The sequence below is a fragment of the Mustela nigripes genome, chromosome 1 (assembly GCF_022355385.1).
Source record: "Mustela nigripes isolate SB6536 chromosome 1, MUSNIG.SB6536, whole genome shotgun sequence".
In the NCBI taxonomy this organism is placed as follows: domain Eukaryota; kingdom Metazoa; phylum Chordata; class Mammalia; order Carnivora; family Mustelidae; genus Mustela; species Mustela nigripes.
This window is the reverse complement of record NC_081557.1, coordinates 137,449,903-137,469,016: the sequence shown is the minus strand read 5'-3', so window position 1 is coordinate 137,469,016 and position 19,114 is coordinate 137,449,903. Positions and strand designations below refer to the sequence as shown.

Sequence of the window (19,114 nt, the reverse complement as noted above, 5' to 3'; positions counted from 1 at the left end):
GTCAAGGCTGTCATGACATCAAAGGATTTGAAGAGAATAGTGTTTTCTGATATCCGATGACAGAAATACTTCTTCATACAGATTATGCTCAAGGCTGGGGGTAGGGACAAAGGCAGTAATATAGATGATTATGTTAAAACCAGCCAAAGCCACTATATTACCTCAGTGTGATTTTTTTTCTTTCTTTCTTTTTTTTTTTTTTTTAGAGATTTTATTTATTTATTTGACAGACAGATCACAAATAGGCAGAGAGGCAGACAGAGAGAGAGAGGAAGGGAAGAAGACTCCCCGCCGAGCAGAGAGCCCGAGGAGGGCTCGATCCCAGGACCCTGAGATCATGACCTGAGCCGAAGGCAGAAGCTTTAACCCACTGAGCCAACCAAGTGCCCCCTCACTGTGATTTTCTTAAAATTTCTATTTTTAAAGATTTTATTTATTTGTCAGAGAGGGAGGAAAAGAGAGAGAAAGAAAGCCCAAGGTGGGGAAAACAGCAGAGGGAGAGGGAAAAGCAGGCTCCCCACTGAGTAAGGATCCCGTTGTGGGACTTGATCCCAGGACCCTGTGATCATGACCTGAATCAAAAGCACATGCTTAACTGACTGAGCCGCCCAGGTGTCCCTTAAAATTTCTTTCAAAAATAGTGTGGAAGAGGAGAACAAAAGTAGTGTTCTTGTAGTTGTGGATATATCCCACCACATCCTGTTGTGCCTACCCAAGCTTGCCAGTTAAAAACAGTAGCTACGGGGCACCTGGGTAGCTCAGTGGGTTAAAGCCTCTGCCTTCGGCTCAGGTCATGATCCCAGGGTACTGTGATGAAGCCCCGCATCGGGCTCTCTGCTTAGCAAGGAGCCTGCTTCCTCCTCTTTCTCTGCCTGCCTCTCTGCCTACTTGTGATCTCTGTCTGTCAAATAAATTTAAAAAAACAAACAAACAAAACAAAAACAAAAACAAACAACAACAACAACAACAAAAAAAAACCCAGTATCTGTAGGGCACCTGGGTGGCTCAGGGGGTTAAAGCCTCTGCCTTTGGCTCAGGTCATGGTCCCAGGGTCCTGGGATTGAGCCCCATGTCGGGCTCTCTACTCAGCAGGGAGCCTGCTTCCTCCTTTCTCTCTCTGCCTGTCTCTCTGCCTGCTTGTGATCTCTGTCAAATAAATAAAATCTTAAGAAAAAAAAAAAAACAGTAGCTGTATCGTCTCAGCTCATTACAGAACCCCTGTGCCAAGGGTCTGAGAATAACAGGAATATCTTATTACTTATTACACTGTGATGGAAGGTAGAGACAGTAAAACTGGCAAAGGCAAAGTCACACAGGGTGGAAGAGCTGCAATACAGACATAGGATGACATAGCGTGATTTAACTCCTCCTCTACTGTTTAGGTTTGAGTCCCCCTTTACTACAACCTAGAAATGTCACCTTGGACAAGCCACTTAAATTCACTATGCCTCAGTGTCCTCATCTATAAAGTGGGTGTATTAAGGGGCCTTATTTATAGACATGCCTTTAGAGTTAAAGTACAGCATTTTTGTAAAATATTACTAACATAAGTTCTCTGTGAATGTTAACTGTTGATGATGATGGTGATGATGATGATGACGAGAATAACATAACTGCACAGAGTAAGCATCCCACTCAGCTTACCGAACCAGGCCATCTTGATACTGCAGTGATTCCAGCTAGGTTTAGAGGCACACACACTCTAATGATAGAGGGTTGAATTTTCTTTGCTATCACTACATTTTATTTATTTGGCCCTATTAGCTTAAAAATCCCTAAATCTATTAGAGAACAACTATAGATTGCATTAAACACATGAATTTCCCTAATTAGGCTAAATGGAATGTTACAATAAGTAGCCTAATTCTTAGCTAATTATCATGATTAACAACCTAACTTTGAAAAGTTCTCCTGAGCAGTTAATCTGCTTGTGGAACTATTTTTATACCACGGAGGTTACTCTAAAAGAAGCACTACACCGAATGATGCTTAAAGCTCTTAAGATTTAACCTGATGCACCCACCAGGAATGACTTCAGAACATATATCTGACTTTTTTCTTTTTTTTTTTAATTACTAAAGCAAGAACATCTGAGGAAATTCATGGCCCTCCACATTACCTTGCCTTCAGATAAATTAGAGAGGATACAGTTTTATTTGCTAGCTCCTTTGCTAAGTATTACTTGAGAAACTTCAGCTCATGTGAACAATTGGGGGTAAATCTATTAGCCTTCTTCATCAGGGAAAACAAGCAGATGTTTCTGGAATCAATAAACCAAATCCCAGTCTCAATAGAGAGAGGAGAGGAGGACAAAGTAATACTTGAAAAAAAAAAAAAAAAAGACCCATAATAAAACAATAAACAAAGAAAACTTGGTATTTAAATGAGACAGTGAAAGGAGGAAATAAGAAGAGGGATATCACAGCTTCAAAGATGGTAAGGTGGGTGCTTGCTTCGGCAGCACATGTACTAAAATTGGAACGATACAGAGTAGATTAGCATGGCCCCTGCACAAGGATGACAAAGATGCTAAGGTGGGGGCATCTGTGTGCATCAGGCAAAGTTGAGGTAGGAACGGAGGTTATGGAGAACCAACTTTGTGCTTATAAAGAACAGTGTCCCATTTATTTAAAAAAAAAAAAAACTCTCACTAAATAGCAACTATCACTAATTGTAGTGCTACGTAGTAGTTTTTTTCAACCTTCAAAAATTCTTTGATATTTCTCCCTTTCAAAAGGTACAGCCTGCTTACCCTCCCTTCAAGTGTGGGTTAGACTTAGTCCATTTCTCCTAACGATAAATAGGATAAGCTGGATGTGTGAACTGCCGAGACTAGGTCATGACAGCCATCTTTATGACTTCATGGCTTCCTTGGTGCTTTCTTTGGAACTCTCACTCTGGGCAAAGTAAACTACCATGTTGTGAGTAGCACTGTGGAATGGCCCATATAACCAGGAAGTAAGGCCGGCTGCCGATAGCCAATGAGGAATTGAGATTTAGCTCTACAGTCACGTGAGTGGTTCTTCTTGAAAGTGAAACAACAATGAACTATTAATTCAAACAAACATAGTACTGAAATTTTAGAATCCCTGGAATATCAGAATAACCCTATCCCTGAAAGCATTGCTGCCTAGAAATCTGAGAACAATACATATATAAAAATAGAACATAAATGCTTAAGGAATGCTACTTTTCCTTACAAGTAGAATCTCAGCTTAGTGAACAAGATGTGGATAGATAGAAGGGTCTGGGACTTAAGGTGAGGAGCAAAAAGAAATGATGCATTTTTCTTCACTTTGTCCAAATTCTCGCTCTACATTGCTTGATAAAGAAAATCCACATTGCTTTGATAAAGAAAGAAAAAGCATAAGAGATTTTTTTAAAAATAGTAATAATGCTGAAGTTTTGAGGTAAGATCAAAATACAGATCACCCAATCACATCTTTGCAGAAATTTTCTTCTCAGTATTCCTGACATATTACGAATATTTATTCCATAATTCACTGATGGAGAATTCATTGACTTATTTTTTTAAAGCCTGTTAAAATTTAGAAACTCCAATTACTAGATTCTTGGTAGTTTAGAATCTCCTTTTCCCCTTGAACACACTCCTGCAATATGGTTCAAAATAGAATAAATCTAGCATGTAAATCCTTCAAATTTTGAGCAGTTAATATGTCATCTTTTAAGTCTGGAGAGACATGTGAACAGGAAACCCTGAAATGCTTGACGCACACAATCCTAAGTGGGAGAACAGAATGAAAGAGTTATAAACGCGTAGGCATTCTGATGTGCAGTAGAGGACTAAATGTTAAGATAAAAATTCATGACATTAGACCAAATTTCCTGTCTTTTGCTCCTAGCTCTCAGCCCAAATTATACATAAATACCCAACATTAAACTATTGAAGGAATGAATGCATTCTCTTCTGTACTCTTTTCCCTGAACCTGTAATGATACAGGTCAAGACTCATAAAGATAAGTGAGAGTAATATATTTTGACAAGAGAATAAGTTCTTAACTTTATAACCAACTCTACTTTCAGGTTCTTCTGATTATGGACAAACTTATATGTGCTTTAATGCTATAATTATAATAAAAATGATTAAATGACCCCTGGTCATATCATCAGTAAGTGTCTTGAATTAACTCATAAAATGATATCCTAAAATGTATAATAGGATGACTGACCAGTGAGAAATTTTTGGAATTCAATCACCATATTATTTCATTTGCATAGAATCTGTTCTTTAAAAAAAAAAAAAAAAAAAAAAAAAAGAGGCACCAACTTACATGACAAGCTTGATTAGTTCACAAAGAACAAAGTCAGTACTAATTTTAGTAAAACCTAATTTTAATCAAGCCGTATCATGTTCATTCATCATCTTTTGGCTGTAATCACTGTCTTCACTTGACTGCTGAACAAAAATGACTTCTAGTTTTTGAAGGTTAATATATAGAGTTATTATACTACATTTATAACCTTTGCTGCAAAACACCACAAATTCCTCACAATGCTTAAATATTATTCCTGGAACTACAGGTGAATCCACCTGTGTCTTTGTATTTATAAAGATTTATCATATACATACACACATGCACACACATTGACAAAGGAGTATATGAAGTCACAGGTGCATATAATGCCTTATGATGACAGGGGATTATATGATGACAAGAGTTCAAGCACAGAAATATTCATTTCAGTGAATGACAACCAATAATCAAAAAATACAAATTCCTGTCTGATATCCTGAAGATTAGAAATACTATTCCTATACCACAAACTCACCCATGGCCTATATGCAGCTAACAGCTATTTTATAAATTCTTTGATAAAAATGTATTTAATATGTAGTTGCTCCTTTCACCCACCAACAATATCTTAATATACTGAATAAAACAATACAGACCTTGAATGATAACATAATAAAAATATTTTCTAATGTCTTAGATTCAATTGTGTTAACAAAATAATTTGTCCTTTGCTTGGCTGATCAAGGAGTATTATAGTTTAAAAACCCTTATATACATACAACTCTAGCTGCATCTTTAATTTCAGTGCAAAATGCAACAGCTAATAAGCATACATGCTTATGCACAGAAACATATCCACTCATACTGTACTATGGCCCAGTTTATATAACATATTGCGTAGTTAACACGAGACTCAGCACTGTAACTACCTTTGTCATGTCCTTCTCCTCTCCTACCTCTGCAAAATTATTCATAGGTTCAGCTCTGCTTGAGAAATAATGCTGGCATTATACAGGGAGTTTCTAAGCATCTATAACATAGCATTTTTGGGATTCAGAATCATTACTGGACTCAGAATCATTAACATAGTATTTTGTACTTAATACCGCCCTTGTGATTGTAACAGAGGATATCAGCAAGTCTCCTCTCTAGCTCTTAGTTCAGGGTATAGCTGTCACAACTGCTCATTTCTGCTTACTTCTAAAGCAACATACCTACTGTACAGATGTTACTGATAACCAGATCCCAGTCTTACTCATTTATTCCTAAACTGCTGTCTTATTAATGTGCCCAAAGACCTAATCTCTCAGGGTCTGAGATTTTCTCAATATCCCACACAAATCCCCAGAGCTTTCCTTAGTTACAACTTAGGGTCTAGAATCTTGCCACACACCAAAATCTGTCTGCATGGCTGCCTGCCTGATTCTTCTATTCATATCCATCTTGCATTCAGCAGGGCCTGGCTCTGTTTACCTCTGATAACACACCATTATCCTGGACTGAACTTCTCAGGGCCAAAAAATGAACAGGACAAATATCTATGGATGATGTCCATGCCTTTAAAAAACAAGCCTTCATCAGGGAAACTCAAATCAAAACCACACTGAGATACCACATTATACCAGTTAGAATGGTAAAGAATAACAAGACAGGAAACAACAAATGTTGGAGAGGATGTGGAGAAAGGGGAACCCTCCAACACTGTTGGTGGGAATGCAAGTTGGTGCATTCCCTTTGAAATGCATTCCACTTTGGAAAATAGTGTGGAGATCCCTCATAAAATTAAAAATAGAACTGCTCTATGACCCTGCAATTGCACTACTGTGTATTTACCCCAAAGATACAGATGTAGTGAAAAGAAGGGCCATATGCACCCCAATGGTCATAGCAGCAATGTCCACAACAGCCAAACTGTGGAAAGAGCCAAGATGCCCTTCAAAAGATGAATGGATAAAGAGGATATGGTCCATATATACAATGGAATATTACTCAGCCACCCGAAAGGGTGAATACCCAACTTTTGCATCAACATAGATGGGACTGGAGGAGATTATACTGAGTAAATAAGTCAAGCAGAGAAAGTCCGTTATTATATGGTTCACTTACTTTTGGAGCATAAAGAATAACATGGAGGACATTAGGAGAAGAAAAGGAAAGAAGAGTTGGGGGAAATTGGAGGGGGAGACAAACCACAAGAGACTGTAGACTCTGAGAAACAAACTGAGGGTTTTGAAGGAGGTGGGGTGGGGGGTTAGGTGATCCTGGTGGTGGGTATTAAGGAGGGCACATATTTCATGGAGCACTGGGTGTGGTGCATAAACAATGAATATTGGAATGTTGCAAATAATAATAATAATAATAATGGTAATAATTTAAAAAATTAAAAAATAATAATAATAAAAACCAGGCCTTGAGAAGACTGTCTCCATACTATGCTTCAAACTTTGCATCCTATCACTCCTAGCTGTCCCTTTTTCTCTACAACTCCATCAGCCAAGTAAAGTAGATCCTGAGATACTACTGTCCTGAACAATTCAATCTGTAGAAAAATGTCTCCTTTATTTTATGTATTTGGAAATTGAATCAAGGAAATAATTTGTTGAAACCTAAGGAAGGATTTACCAATACTAGCATCACTACCAAAAAAAGAAAACAGAATCATAAAATGTAGATATTATCTCTATAAAGCATATTATAAATATCTTACTTTATAAGAAAGCCATGTTTTTCTTATAATTTGGTTACCACATAGATACTATGAACTGAAACTCACATCAGATGGCAAATTATTTCTGAAATATTTTTAAAGATTTTATTTATTTATTTGTCAGAGAGAGAGCGAGCGCGAGCGAGCACAGGCAGACAGAGTGGAAGGCAGAGTCAGAGGGAGAAGCAGGCTCCCTGCGGAGCAAGGAGCCCGATGTGGGACTCGATCCCAGGACGCTGGGATCATGACCTGAGCTGAAGGCAGCTACTTAACCAACTGAACCACCCAGGCGTCCCAATTTCTGAAATATTTTTAAATGAAAATTTATGCTTTACCCACCTTAAATGTTTACTTCTGGAATGTCTCTATCAATTGAGTTCTATTAAAATGAAGCAGAGCATCTCTGAGAAACTCACACTGGATTTGTCTCCTAACTGAAATTAACATAAAAGACAAAAATTAACTTCTGGGTGCTACCAAATGGTTTGAAAAGCTAGAGTTATTACTATCTGGATAAACAACAGAAAACATATTTAATCTGATATGCTTCTAACACCTTTTCTAAAGTCTTATAATATATGCACAAGCTGAATAAACTATACAAGAACTATTTATGGCACATGCTTACAAAAACATAATACAATTCACATGTATCTTTTCTATAATTAATTTTGCCAGAAATTTAAACTGAATTGAACAAGAGGTGACCATAAAAACAATGAAAATCTTTAATCCATTACCTTGCTTTAGTCAGTAAAATTAATTTATTGACACATTATGATAGTCATAATAAATTACCAACATGGGGTTTCAGCCTATTTTTCCTTTTTCCCTTGATGAAATGTATTACTTTAATACACTTCAAAGGGGAACAGTCAAAGATAAAGATGATGAAATTTTACAATGGATTTATTTGGAATAAGCTTTTTCAAGATATGCCCTCGTATTAGAACTAATTCTCCTTAATCTCTTAAATCCACAGAAATATACAATGAAAATGATGTGATTTTTAGGCCCCATAAGATGTTAAATCAAAGACAGACACAGAATTTTTAAAGAGATTTTTAACATTGGATAAAATGGGAAAGGTTTCCACATAAACTATCCTTACCAGAATCCTTCTTCACCCCAGCAACAAATTTCAGCTCAGCAGTGTTTCTGAGTTACACAGAGTCTAACAGTCTTTGCTGGGACCTAATCAAGAGTAAAAATGTGGTTTTATACTAACATAAGTTTTATTGCAGCTTAAATAAAGTTGAGGTATCCATGCCTTTACAGCACCCTATTCTGTTTTTCCTGCTGCAATTTGCTCTAATTTCCCTTCCTTCACAGTGCTTTCTCCACAGATGCCTTCAATAAGACTTTTCTTAAAACTCCTCTTCTATATCTCTTTCTTTCTCACAGTTCACTCTCTCCTCATGTGTCTAATTTCCAAGAATATATTCTTGGTTATATCCAGCTTAGTTCCTATCTTCTTCACATATGAAGACTGTGGAAAGAATCCCTATTTCCCCATATCTCAAATTCCAAACCCTATATGGTGTTACAGAACAGAAATATACAAGACCATCAACTCACTTTTCAGAACACTGCATTTTATTAGTTCATATTCACATTAGTTCATGCTAGTTCTAATGTATTAGGCACATAACAAGCATACCTATACTTCAGGAAAATTCTTGAACCCAACCTAAAACTTAGTCCTAGTATTTTTTTCTCCTTCCATGATAAATGCTGAAATCTAGAACCTCCTGAGATAAAATCTAAGTTGTAGTTTACTTCTCAAGTTCTAGTTTAACTTTTTTGCTGTTCTGCTTTATCAGCCAAAGCTACAGGAAATTCAGAAAGAAACTACAAGAAACCCAATTATATGCAGTATCTAGTATTAAAAAATGAATTCATTCTTGGGGCTCCTGGGTGGCTCAGTTGGTTCAACATCCAACTCTCAATCTCAGCTCAGCTTTTGATCTCAAGGTTGTGAGTTCAAGCCCTGTGTTGGGCTCCATGCCAGGTGTAGAGCTTACTTAAATACACACACACACACACACACACACACATATTTTTGCCTCCTTCCACTTCTCACATCCTGACCTTTCACATTAAAGAAGCTCATAGTTTACATTCTGTTTTCTGTGTCCTATTTTACGTATTTATGTATTTACATCTTTTACACATTTACATAGAGGAAAGCAGCATTGCTTGTATTCTATCTTTTCTATGCTATTGTTGCATACTATATGTTTTTGTATTTATTGTGCCCTGATATGTAGAATACATAATCTCTAGAATACATAATGTAGAAAGTAATCTTCCTTAGGATTAGGATCTTCCTGATATTCTGAGAATTCTGGAATTTCAGTACAGTGCTTTTTTTTTTTCCTATTTTTAAAATTTAAATTCTAGTTCATTAGCATACAGTGCAATATTTGTTTGGAGTAGAGTCCAGTGATTCATCACTTATATACAACACCCAGTGCCCATCATAACAAGTGCCCTCCCATCAGCCATCTAGCCCATTCCCCAACCCATACAAAGTTACTTTCTTCTATTTTAAAGATCTATTTATTTTAGAGAGCGAGAAAGAGTATGTTCTCCTGCAGGAGGAGCAGCAGAGGCAGATGGAAAGGGAAACTTAAGGAGACTTCACACTGAGCATGGAACCCAATGCAGGGCTCAATCTCACAACACTGAGATCACAATCTGAGGCAAAACCAAGAGTCAGACACTTAACTGACTCTGTCACCCAGGCACCCCCAAAGCTACTTTCAATTACTCCTTCTCACAAACCTCATTGAGCAATACAAGCAAAAATACATTAAAATTCCTGATCCAAAGTAATAATAAAAAATTTATCAGTTGCATACCAAATTATTCCCAATTTTATTGGCTTCAAATAACATGCAATTATTATCTCACACACTTTCTGACTGTCAGGAACTTGGAAGCAGCTTAGTTGAGTAGTTATGGCTCAGAGTCTCTCATAAGTTTGTAGTCTCCAACTGATTTCTTTTTCTTTCTTCAATCATCTTTACCTTTTTATCACAGAAATATTTTATATAACCTGGTTATATAAAATTATATAATTATAATTATATAATTATATTATATTTTATATAATCTGGTTTATTAAATGCTTATTAAACTGATGAATAACATGTGCCTATCAGTTAAATTCTCAGAAGGATGTATATTAAATTTTTAAAATATTGTCATATGCTGAGTCCCATGATTCAAACAAGGATAACTCTCATTAATTCATTATGTGATCTCTCTTAAGAGGACAGCAAAGGCATAAATATGAGAAATTTGTTCTCCAAACAGTATCAAAATGTCTATACTTCCCAAAGCAATGTACACATTTAATGCAATCCCTATCAAAATACTGCCAACATTTTTCACAGAGCTAGAACAAACAATCCTAAAATTAGTATGGAACCACAGAGGACCCTGAAGAGCCAAAGCAATCCTGAAAAAGAAAAACAAAACTGGAGGCATCACAATTCTGGGTTTTAAGCTATATTACAAAGCTATAGTCATCAAGGCAGTATGGTACTGGCATAAAAACAGACACACAGGTCAATGGGACAGAATAAAGAACCCAGAATTGGACCCAAAACTATAATCTCAACTAATCTTTAACAAAGCAGGAAAGAATATCCAATGGAAAAAAGACAGTCTCTTCAACAAATGGTGTTGGGAAAACTGGACGGCCAGAGGCAGAGAATGAAACTCAATCACTTTCTTACACCATCCACAAAAATAAATTCAAAGTGAATGAAAACCTAAATGTGAGACAGGAAACCATCAAAATCCTAGAGAAGAATACAGGCAGTAATTTCTTTGACCTTGGCCATAGCACCTTCTTTCTAGATATGTCTCTGGAGGCAAGGGAAACAAAGAGCAAAAATGAACTACTGGGACTTCATCAAGATAAAAAGCTTCTGCATAGGGACACAATCAACAAAACTGTAAGGTAGCCTACAGAATGGAGAAAATATTTGCAACTGACATAGCTGATAAAAGTTTAGCATCCAAAATCTATAAAGATCTTATCAAACTCAACACCCCCCAAAAAATAATAATAATCCACTTTTAAAAAATGGGCAGAAAACATGAATAGACACTTTTCCAAAGACATCCAAATATATTATAGAGACATGAAAAGATGCTCTGCATGACTCATCATCAGGGAAATACAAATCAAAACCACAATGAGATACCACCTTTACATAGCAGATGGCTAAAATTAACAATAGAAGAAACAGGTGTTGGAAAGAATGCAGAGAAAGGGGAACCCTCTTGCACTGTTGATGGGAATGCAAACTGGTGCAGGCACTCTGGAGAATAGTATGGAGGTTCATCAAAAAGTTAAATATAAAACTACCCTATGAACCAGCAATTGTACTACTAGATATTTACCCAAAGGATACAAAAATACAGATTTGAAGGGATATATGCACCCTGATGTTTATAGCAGCATTATCAACAATAGCCAAACTATGGGAGAGAGACCAAATGTCCATCAACTAATGAATGGATAAAGAAGAGTTGGTATATAGATACAATGGAGTACTACTCAGCCATCAAAAAAGAATGAAATATTGCCATTTGCAGGACATGGATAGAGCTACAGTCTATCATGCTAAGTGAAATAAGTCAGTCAAAGAAAAAAAATACCATATGATCTCACTCACATATAAAATTTAAGAAGGAAAACATAATTTTAAAAAAGGAAAACAGATGAACATATGGGAAGAGTAAAAAAGAAGAGACAGAAACAAACCATGGGAGTCTCTGAATGATAAAAAACACACTGAGGGCTAATGGAGGGAGGAGGAGGGGGATGGGCCGGATGAATAATGGGTATTAAAGAGGGCACTTGTGATGAGCACTGGGTGTTGTATATAAGTGACAAATCACTGAAGTCGCCCTTTTTTTTTTTTAAGATTTTATTTATTTATTTGACAGACAGAGATCACAAGAAGGCAGAGAGGCAGGCAGAGAGAGAGAGAAGAGGAAGCAGGCTCCCCACGGAGCAGAGGGCCCGATGTGGGGCTCGATCCCAGGACCCTGGGATCATGACCTGAGCTGAAGGCAGAGGCTTTAACCTACTGAGCCACCCAGGTGCCCCTCTTTTTTTTTTTTTTTTTTTTTTTTAAGATTTATTTTTTGACGGTGGGGGAGAGAGAGAGGGAATACAAGCAGAGGGAGTGACAGAGGGAGAAGCAGGCTCCCGCTGAGCAGGAAGCCTGATGTGGGGCTTGAGCCCAGGACCCTGGGATCATGACCTGAGTCGAAGATAGATGCTTAAGGACTGAGCCACCCAAATACTGAATTCTACCCAAAAAACAATATTTCACTGTACGTTAACTAAACAAAATTTAAATAATTTTTTTAAAAAGGTTGTTCAACATTTTTATTCCATGCTTCCTACAAAAAACATTTAAAGCTCATTGTCCTAAAATATTTTCATTTCTTTAGCAGGTTTCCTACCTGATAATATAAACAGAAACATTATTGTAAAAATGCTTACAGGAAAAATAGACAGCTGAACCAATGGAACAGAAGGCTTAGGAAGCATTAAGGAATTGTTCATACAATTGACCAAACTTTATAAATTAATTTATGTTAAAGATTCAAACTCATATGGAGAAAACACACATACTAATATACCATATGAATGAATACCAAAGCTATTATTTATGGCATATAAGATGATAATATACTTAGAATAATTTTTTAAGTATTTCTTTAAAAATCATTTTAACACTCAAATCATTTTTTTAAAGATTTATTTTCTTTAGAGAGAGTAAGCAAGTGAAAGCAGGAGGAGTGGCAGAGGGAGAGGGAGAAGAGCAGACGCCCCCACAGAGCACAGAGGCAAAGCCAGTCAGTCTCATTCCAGAACCTGAGACCATAACCTGAGCCTAAATCAAGAGTCAAATGCTTAACCTACTGAGCCACCCAGGTGCCCAATACACAAATCATTTTTAATACTCATCATTTGAAATATCCATACAATTGAATAAATTATGAAATTTCTTCCAAATAATTAGTTTGGTTTTTGTGAAAAGAAAAAAAAATACATTTTCTTTGCTTCAATATAGAAACTTTGAAAAATGTTTTATCAAATACCATGCACCCTGGTCTAAAAAGTATATTATGACACAATAAAACAGAACTGAAAAATATTTTAAAGGATTATTAATATTCCAGTTGAAAAATCTATTTAAATATGGACTATTTAAAAATACAATCAATTCTTGTCATTCACGGTAGTTATATTCTAAATAGTCACTGTGAACATTGAATTAGCAAATATTAAACCACTGTTTCTAGGGGATATACTCTATTAGGTCCTGGTGAGTATCTAGTCATATTTCCATCAACTGATCAAAAAATACTTTCTTTCATGTCTGTATCTGTTGAAATACCCCTTGTTAAATTTATATTATTGCTTCATTAACATTGAACTCACTATAACTCATGCCTGAATGATGCCTATGTCTAACATATTCTTACTCTAGCATTCTTTATAAGGCATATCACAGTCTTCTTGTACATGAGAATACTAGACAGAAATTTAGCACTATGCTTGGGGTCATTTTAAACAGTGAAATGACCAATTAATTGCACACAAAAAAAGTAGAAAACAGCACAAAGTTGACTGCTAAAAGAAGACTTGTTCACAATGTAAGACTCAAACAAGAAGGCAGTGTCCCCTTGTTCTACCTCAGCTGGGAGCATATGGATCAGGCAACATAAATATTTTGCTCTGTGTGCATAGGCAACAGTGAAAGTGACGAAAATATTGCTTTGGGGGTTACGAATAAATTTTAGTGAGCAGGTGAATTTCCAAATACAGAATCCATGAATAATGAAAACTGAACTAGAACACATTTCAAATGATGACTTTGAAATTCAAAAGATCGGTTTTTCTGACTCCTACAAACTGGGTTAATTTGATACATTCCTGAGGATGCATCCTCCAATTTGAGCCTATCTCCAACTTCACTGGTCATTGTCTATTTCTGCAAACTGCATGGCATGAAGGGTTCAAAATGTCCTTTCCCAAAATTTTCTATCTTGGCATACAAATTATTTTGAGCTGAAGACAATCAAGGCCTCAGAAAGAGCTTTTCTTTCCCCCTCAAAGGACTCTAAGAATTTAGATAGAGGGCCCAGGAAGAGAGCTATGAGCAGATACAACTACAAAGGGCATGGGCTAGGTATAGTAAGTTGAGGGGAGCAAGGCAGGGTCTGCAAGTAGTTCAAATTCCTCCCTGTTTCCCCCAGTCTCTGCATAACAAATACGTGCTCTTCCCATCTTCCTATGAATTGTCTCCCTTGCCTTTGAACCCCAGACTCCTACTCCCTTTACCTTAGTTCGCGTGATATATAAACCTCACTGCCTAACTCTCTTTAAGCCTCTCATGTCTTCATGGGAATCCCATTCAAATAAAATTAAACTTACTTTTCTCCTCTTAATATGTTTTATGTCAATTTAAATATAGGCCAGCAAAAATAACTCAGAAGAATAGAGAAAAACGTTTCCTCCCCTGTACTAGTAATTCTGTCTTGACTTTCCGCATTATATAACTACTCCACCTTCATATCTCTCTTTGGTTCTTTATTTCCAAAACCAAACACCGCTTTCAAATAGATTCATCTTCTTACTGTCTTAATCAACTTTTTCCTAGGCCATGTCTTATTCTTTAAGTATCCTTCATTTTCTTTATTTTCAAATATTAGTATAAATCACTTATATCTGATGACATGAGTTCATCTCCTTATTAGCTCTTAATTCTTTAAAAAAATTCTGACCATTGCATCTAACACTCAATTAAAATTACATTCTTCATTGGCACCAGAAACCTCTTTCCTGCCAAATTGGATGGATGGATTTGGCCTATACCTCATTTAAACATGAAGCACTTACTCCACACTTTGATACTTTTGATCATTCTACGCATCATGCCTTTCTTGCTTAGCGTTTGACATTGGTGTGTGTTGTGCTTCCTTATCTCTATAGCTCTCTCTTCTTTTTCTTCTTTCCCCCAGCTGCAGGCATTTCTAAGAGTAAGGACCTTCATATATTTTGACTACACTGAAATAAATTTCTAGGCCCAAGATAGTTGCTCTTGCCTGGCATGCCACATCAGCCTACCAAACTTACATTTTCCTATAAATGCTCTACTTGACCAGAAACACAGTATATCCAGGTAGGGAAGCCCCAAATGCCAGCCTAACTCTGAGCTCTATACTTACTTTCTTGCTCTCTGATCTTTTCAAGTAGCAGTAAGTATACAACCCCAGGCAGTTATGCCCTCTTTCTACATTGTCTGTAATACACGATAAAACTAGTTTTTGCCCAAAATCCCTTAGGAAGAGTGCTGCACTGCTTGTGAGACACTGTACGCCCTCAACCCACAATCATTCTCCTTTGAATAACTGACATCAAACTTGTTTCTAAATTGTTTTAGTTTTGTCATTTGACTACAACCCAGAATATCAAATACATTTTGTATTATGACATAGTACATATGTATATACATACGCACAGAGAGAAAAATGAAAACATCTAAAATAAAAGTTCACAAAATAATCCTTCCCTTTATTAATTGTGAAGTACTTTGTTGCATTTCTACTCTAATAACATTTTTTCTCCTTTTTTAAAAATAATGCCACTCAAAAAGTGCTTCTTTTTGACCTTAAACTATCCCTCCAAAATTCAGCTCAGTGCTTTGTGTTTAACCTAGGGTTAGGCCTAATAGTTACCAAATTAAAACATGAAAATATGTATAAAGTTTTTAGTAAAATTATGCAATCATGTGACACATTTTAAGGGATATTCCAGAAATGTTTAAGTTGTTGATTTATCTACAGATTGGAACCCACTGTTCCCACTTTAAAATGAAAAACAACTGAACAAAAATAATAGTATTCTTAAAGACCACTATATGGTCCCTACTATAAGCTCTAAGTAGAAACTCATATGGAATCAATATATTTAAAGACATGTAAGCACTGATAGTTTCCCAACTTTTAGACTAGAGAGATTCCTTAACTTAGTCTTTTCTTGAAAATTATTTCTATTGAGTGAAAATTCAAACATATTCAGAAAACTTTGGCACTTGGAAACCCATTCCTCTCTCTGTGTGGTGACTGAATATTGAAACAGAAACCTACAACAGAGAAAAACTGTGATAAATCCATTAGCTAACAATTAGTTAGCTTCATTCATATTGATATTTTATAGATTTTGTATATGAAAAGACTTAAGTTTACAAATGCAAATCACCTTAACCCTACCACTGAAGCACAGTTTGTATCCCTTTATAAATATAGGAGTAGAAATTTTTTTTCTTTTCCTTTCTAGGTTCTTTGGCTGGTCTAATAATTCAACTGCTCTAAGATCAATTAACAGGAGAAAAACAGACTGAATTCCATATATACAGGAGCCCGAAATATGAAACCCAGAGGCATTCATGCAACTAAAGCTTATAGGCTATCCTGAGTGTGGAATGGTAAAGGGGCCTGGGCCTTTAAAGAGGAGAAGGGCAATTCACAGGAATATAAGAAGAAGAGATGTTTGGAAATCACATTTCCCCTGCCATGCTGCTAAGTCTTTCAGATAAAAAAGTTATCCCCTGGCAGTTGCTCTCTTTCTGGGCCAGGTTCCTTATTTAAATTCTTTTAGACAGTCAAGAGGGAGGTAAAAGTTCTTCCTGAATCTACTAGGTCTTCACCACCTTCAGCTCAAAATAACCCACAAGCCTAAATGCATATTTTGGGGTGGCATATATTCTATTCTTCACAAGGAAATAACTGAGTCCTCCATAAGGCATTCTTTGTAGTGTTTACAATTTGATCACAAATGAAGTAAATTTATATTTATTTATGCTCTTAATTCTTCCTCAGAAGATAGATATGAAGTTAAATATCATCTGAAAAGTAAGAGATTGAAAAGTTCCATTTGGGGATGCCTGGGTGGCTCAGTCGGTTAAGCCACTGCCTTCAGCCTAGGTCATGATCTCAGCCAGGGTCCTGGGATTGAGTCCCACATCTGGCTCCTTCCTCAGTAGGGAGCCTGTTTCTCTCTTTGCCTCTGGCTGTCACTCCGCCTGCTTGTGCACTCACTTTTTCTCTCTGACAAATAAATAAATCAATCTTTAAAAAAAAAAAGTTCCATTTGTCCCATTTTATGGTTTTAACAAAATATGGTTAAAAAAGATTTTTTAAGATTTTATTTATTTATTTATTTATTTGAGAGAGAGAGAGAGGGACAGATAGCAAGAGAGACCACCAGTGGGCAGGAGAGGGAAGAGCAGGCTCCTGCCCAGCAGAGAGCTTCATTTGGGCTCAATCCCAGGAACCCAGGAAACATGACCTGAGCCAAAGGCAGACGCTTACCCAACTGAACCACCCAGGCACACCAAAAAAGATATTTCTAAAGTAGCAATATCATAATTGAATCTAAAATATAGAGTTACTAAATGAGTTTCTACATAAAGAAACCATGTCTCTAATAAAACAATGTATATTTATAAACATAAAACCTTAGCTAAATTCTGGACAAATTGGCTACTTATTTTTCTGGTTAAATGAGGGATTTTGTATTTCAAACTTTTTATTTCTTAAAGCTTTTCTATCATCCTTCTTAACTTGCAGTCTAAAAAATCTGTTTTGGAGGTGTAGGCCTTTAATCATTCATTTTTAAAATTTGAATTAAATTAATTAACATAATTATTATTAGTTTCAGAAGTAGAGTTCAGTAATTCATTAATCTTACATAATACCTAGTGCTCATTACATCACATGCCCTCCTAAATGTCCATCACCCAGTTACCTCCTCTCCCCATGTTTCTCCCCTCCAGCAACCCTCAGTTTGTTTCTTGCTTAAGAGTCTCATGGTTTGTCTCCCTCTCTGATTTTGTCTTGTTTAATTTTTTCCCCCTCTTACCCTATGATCCTCTGTTGTGTTTCATAAATTCACACTCACATGTGAGTGAGCTCATATGATAACTATCTTTATATGATGGACTTATTTCACTTAGCATGATACCCTCAAGTTCCATCTGTCATTGCAAATGCCAAGACTTCATTTTTGATGGTTGAGTAGTATTCCATTGTGTATATAGATGACATCTTCTTTATCCATTCATCTGTCAATGGACATCTGGGCTCTTTCTGTACTATGGCTCTTGTGGACATTGCTGCTATAAATATTGGAGTGCAGGTGCACATTCAGATCACTACATTTGCATCTTGGGGTAAATAACCTAGTAGTGCAACTGCTAGGTTATAGAGTAGCTCTATATTCAAATTTTGAGGAACCTCCATACTGCTTTTCAGAGTGCTCCACCAGCTTGCATTCCCACCAACAGTGTAGGAGGGTTCCCCTTTCTCCACACCCTTGCCAATACCTGTCATTTCCTTACTTGTTAATTTTAGCCATTCTGACAGGTGTGAGTTGGTATCTCATTGTGGTTTTGATTTGTATTTCCCTGATACCTAATGATATGGAGCACTTTTTCATGTGTCTGTTGGCCATTTGAATGTTTTCTTTGCAGAAATGTCTGTTAATGTCCTCTGCCCATTTCTTGGTTGGGTTATTTGTTCTTTGGGTGGTGAGTTTGGTAAATTCTTTAGAGATTCTGGATACTAGCCCTTTATCTGATATGTCATTTATGAATATCTTCTCCCATTCTGTCAGTTGTCTTTTGGTTTTGTTGACTGTTTCCTTTGCTGTGCAAAAAGCTTTTTATGTTGATGAAGTCCCAGTAGTTCGCCTTTGTTTCCTTTGCCTTTGGAGACCTTCTGGCAAAAAGTTGCTGCAGTAGAGGTAACAGAGGTTGTTGTTTGTGTTCTCCTCTAGGATTTGGATGGATTCCTGTCTCATAGTTAGGTCTTTTAACCATTTTGATTCTGTTTTTGTAGATGCTGTAAGGAAATGGTCCAGTCTCATTCTTTTGCATGTGGCATAGCCTACAATTCTACTTAAATTGTTTATCAGCGAAAACAAGGGGCAGAGTGGCTCTGTTTTGATCTTCTTTATAGCAAGAACTTTGGAACACCTGTTTTGTGTGGATAAAGGCATAATTTTACTTATTTACTAATTCCTGCCTATATGTCAGATACTTGAAGTAT

At 36.4% G+C, this 19,114-nt stretch overlaps 1 protein-coding gene and 1 non-coding gene across 3 annotated transcripts in view; one reads left to right on the top strand and one right to left on the bottom strand.

The window, feature by feature from the left end:
- Positions 1-19,114, bottom strand: part of MARCHF1 (membrane associated ring-CH-type finger 1) — a 916,809-nt gene that overhangs the window by 763,560 nt on the left and 134,135 nt on the right. The gene's annotated exons all lie outside the window — the stretch shown is intronic.
- Positions 2,446-2,552, top strand: LOC132009400 (U6 spliceosomal RNA). Its single transcript, XR_009401898.1, has one exon. It is a non-coding gene; the product is annotated as a U6 spliceosomal RNA (small nuclear RNA).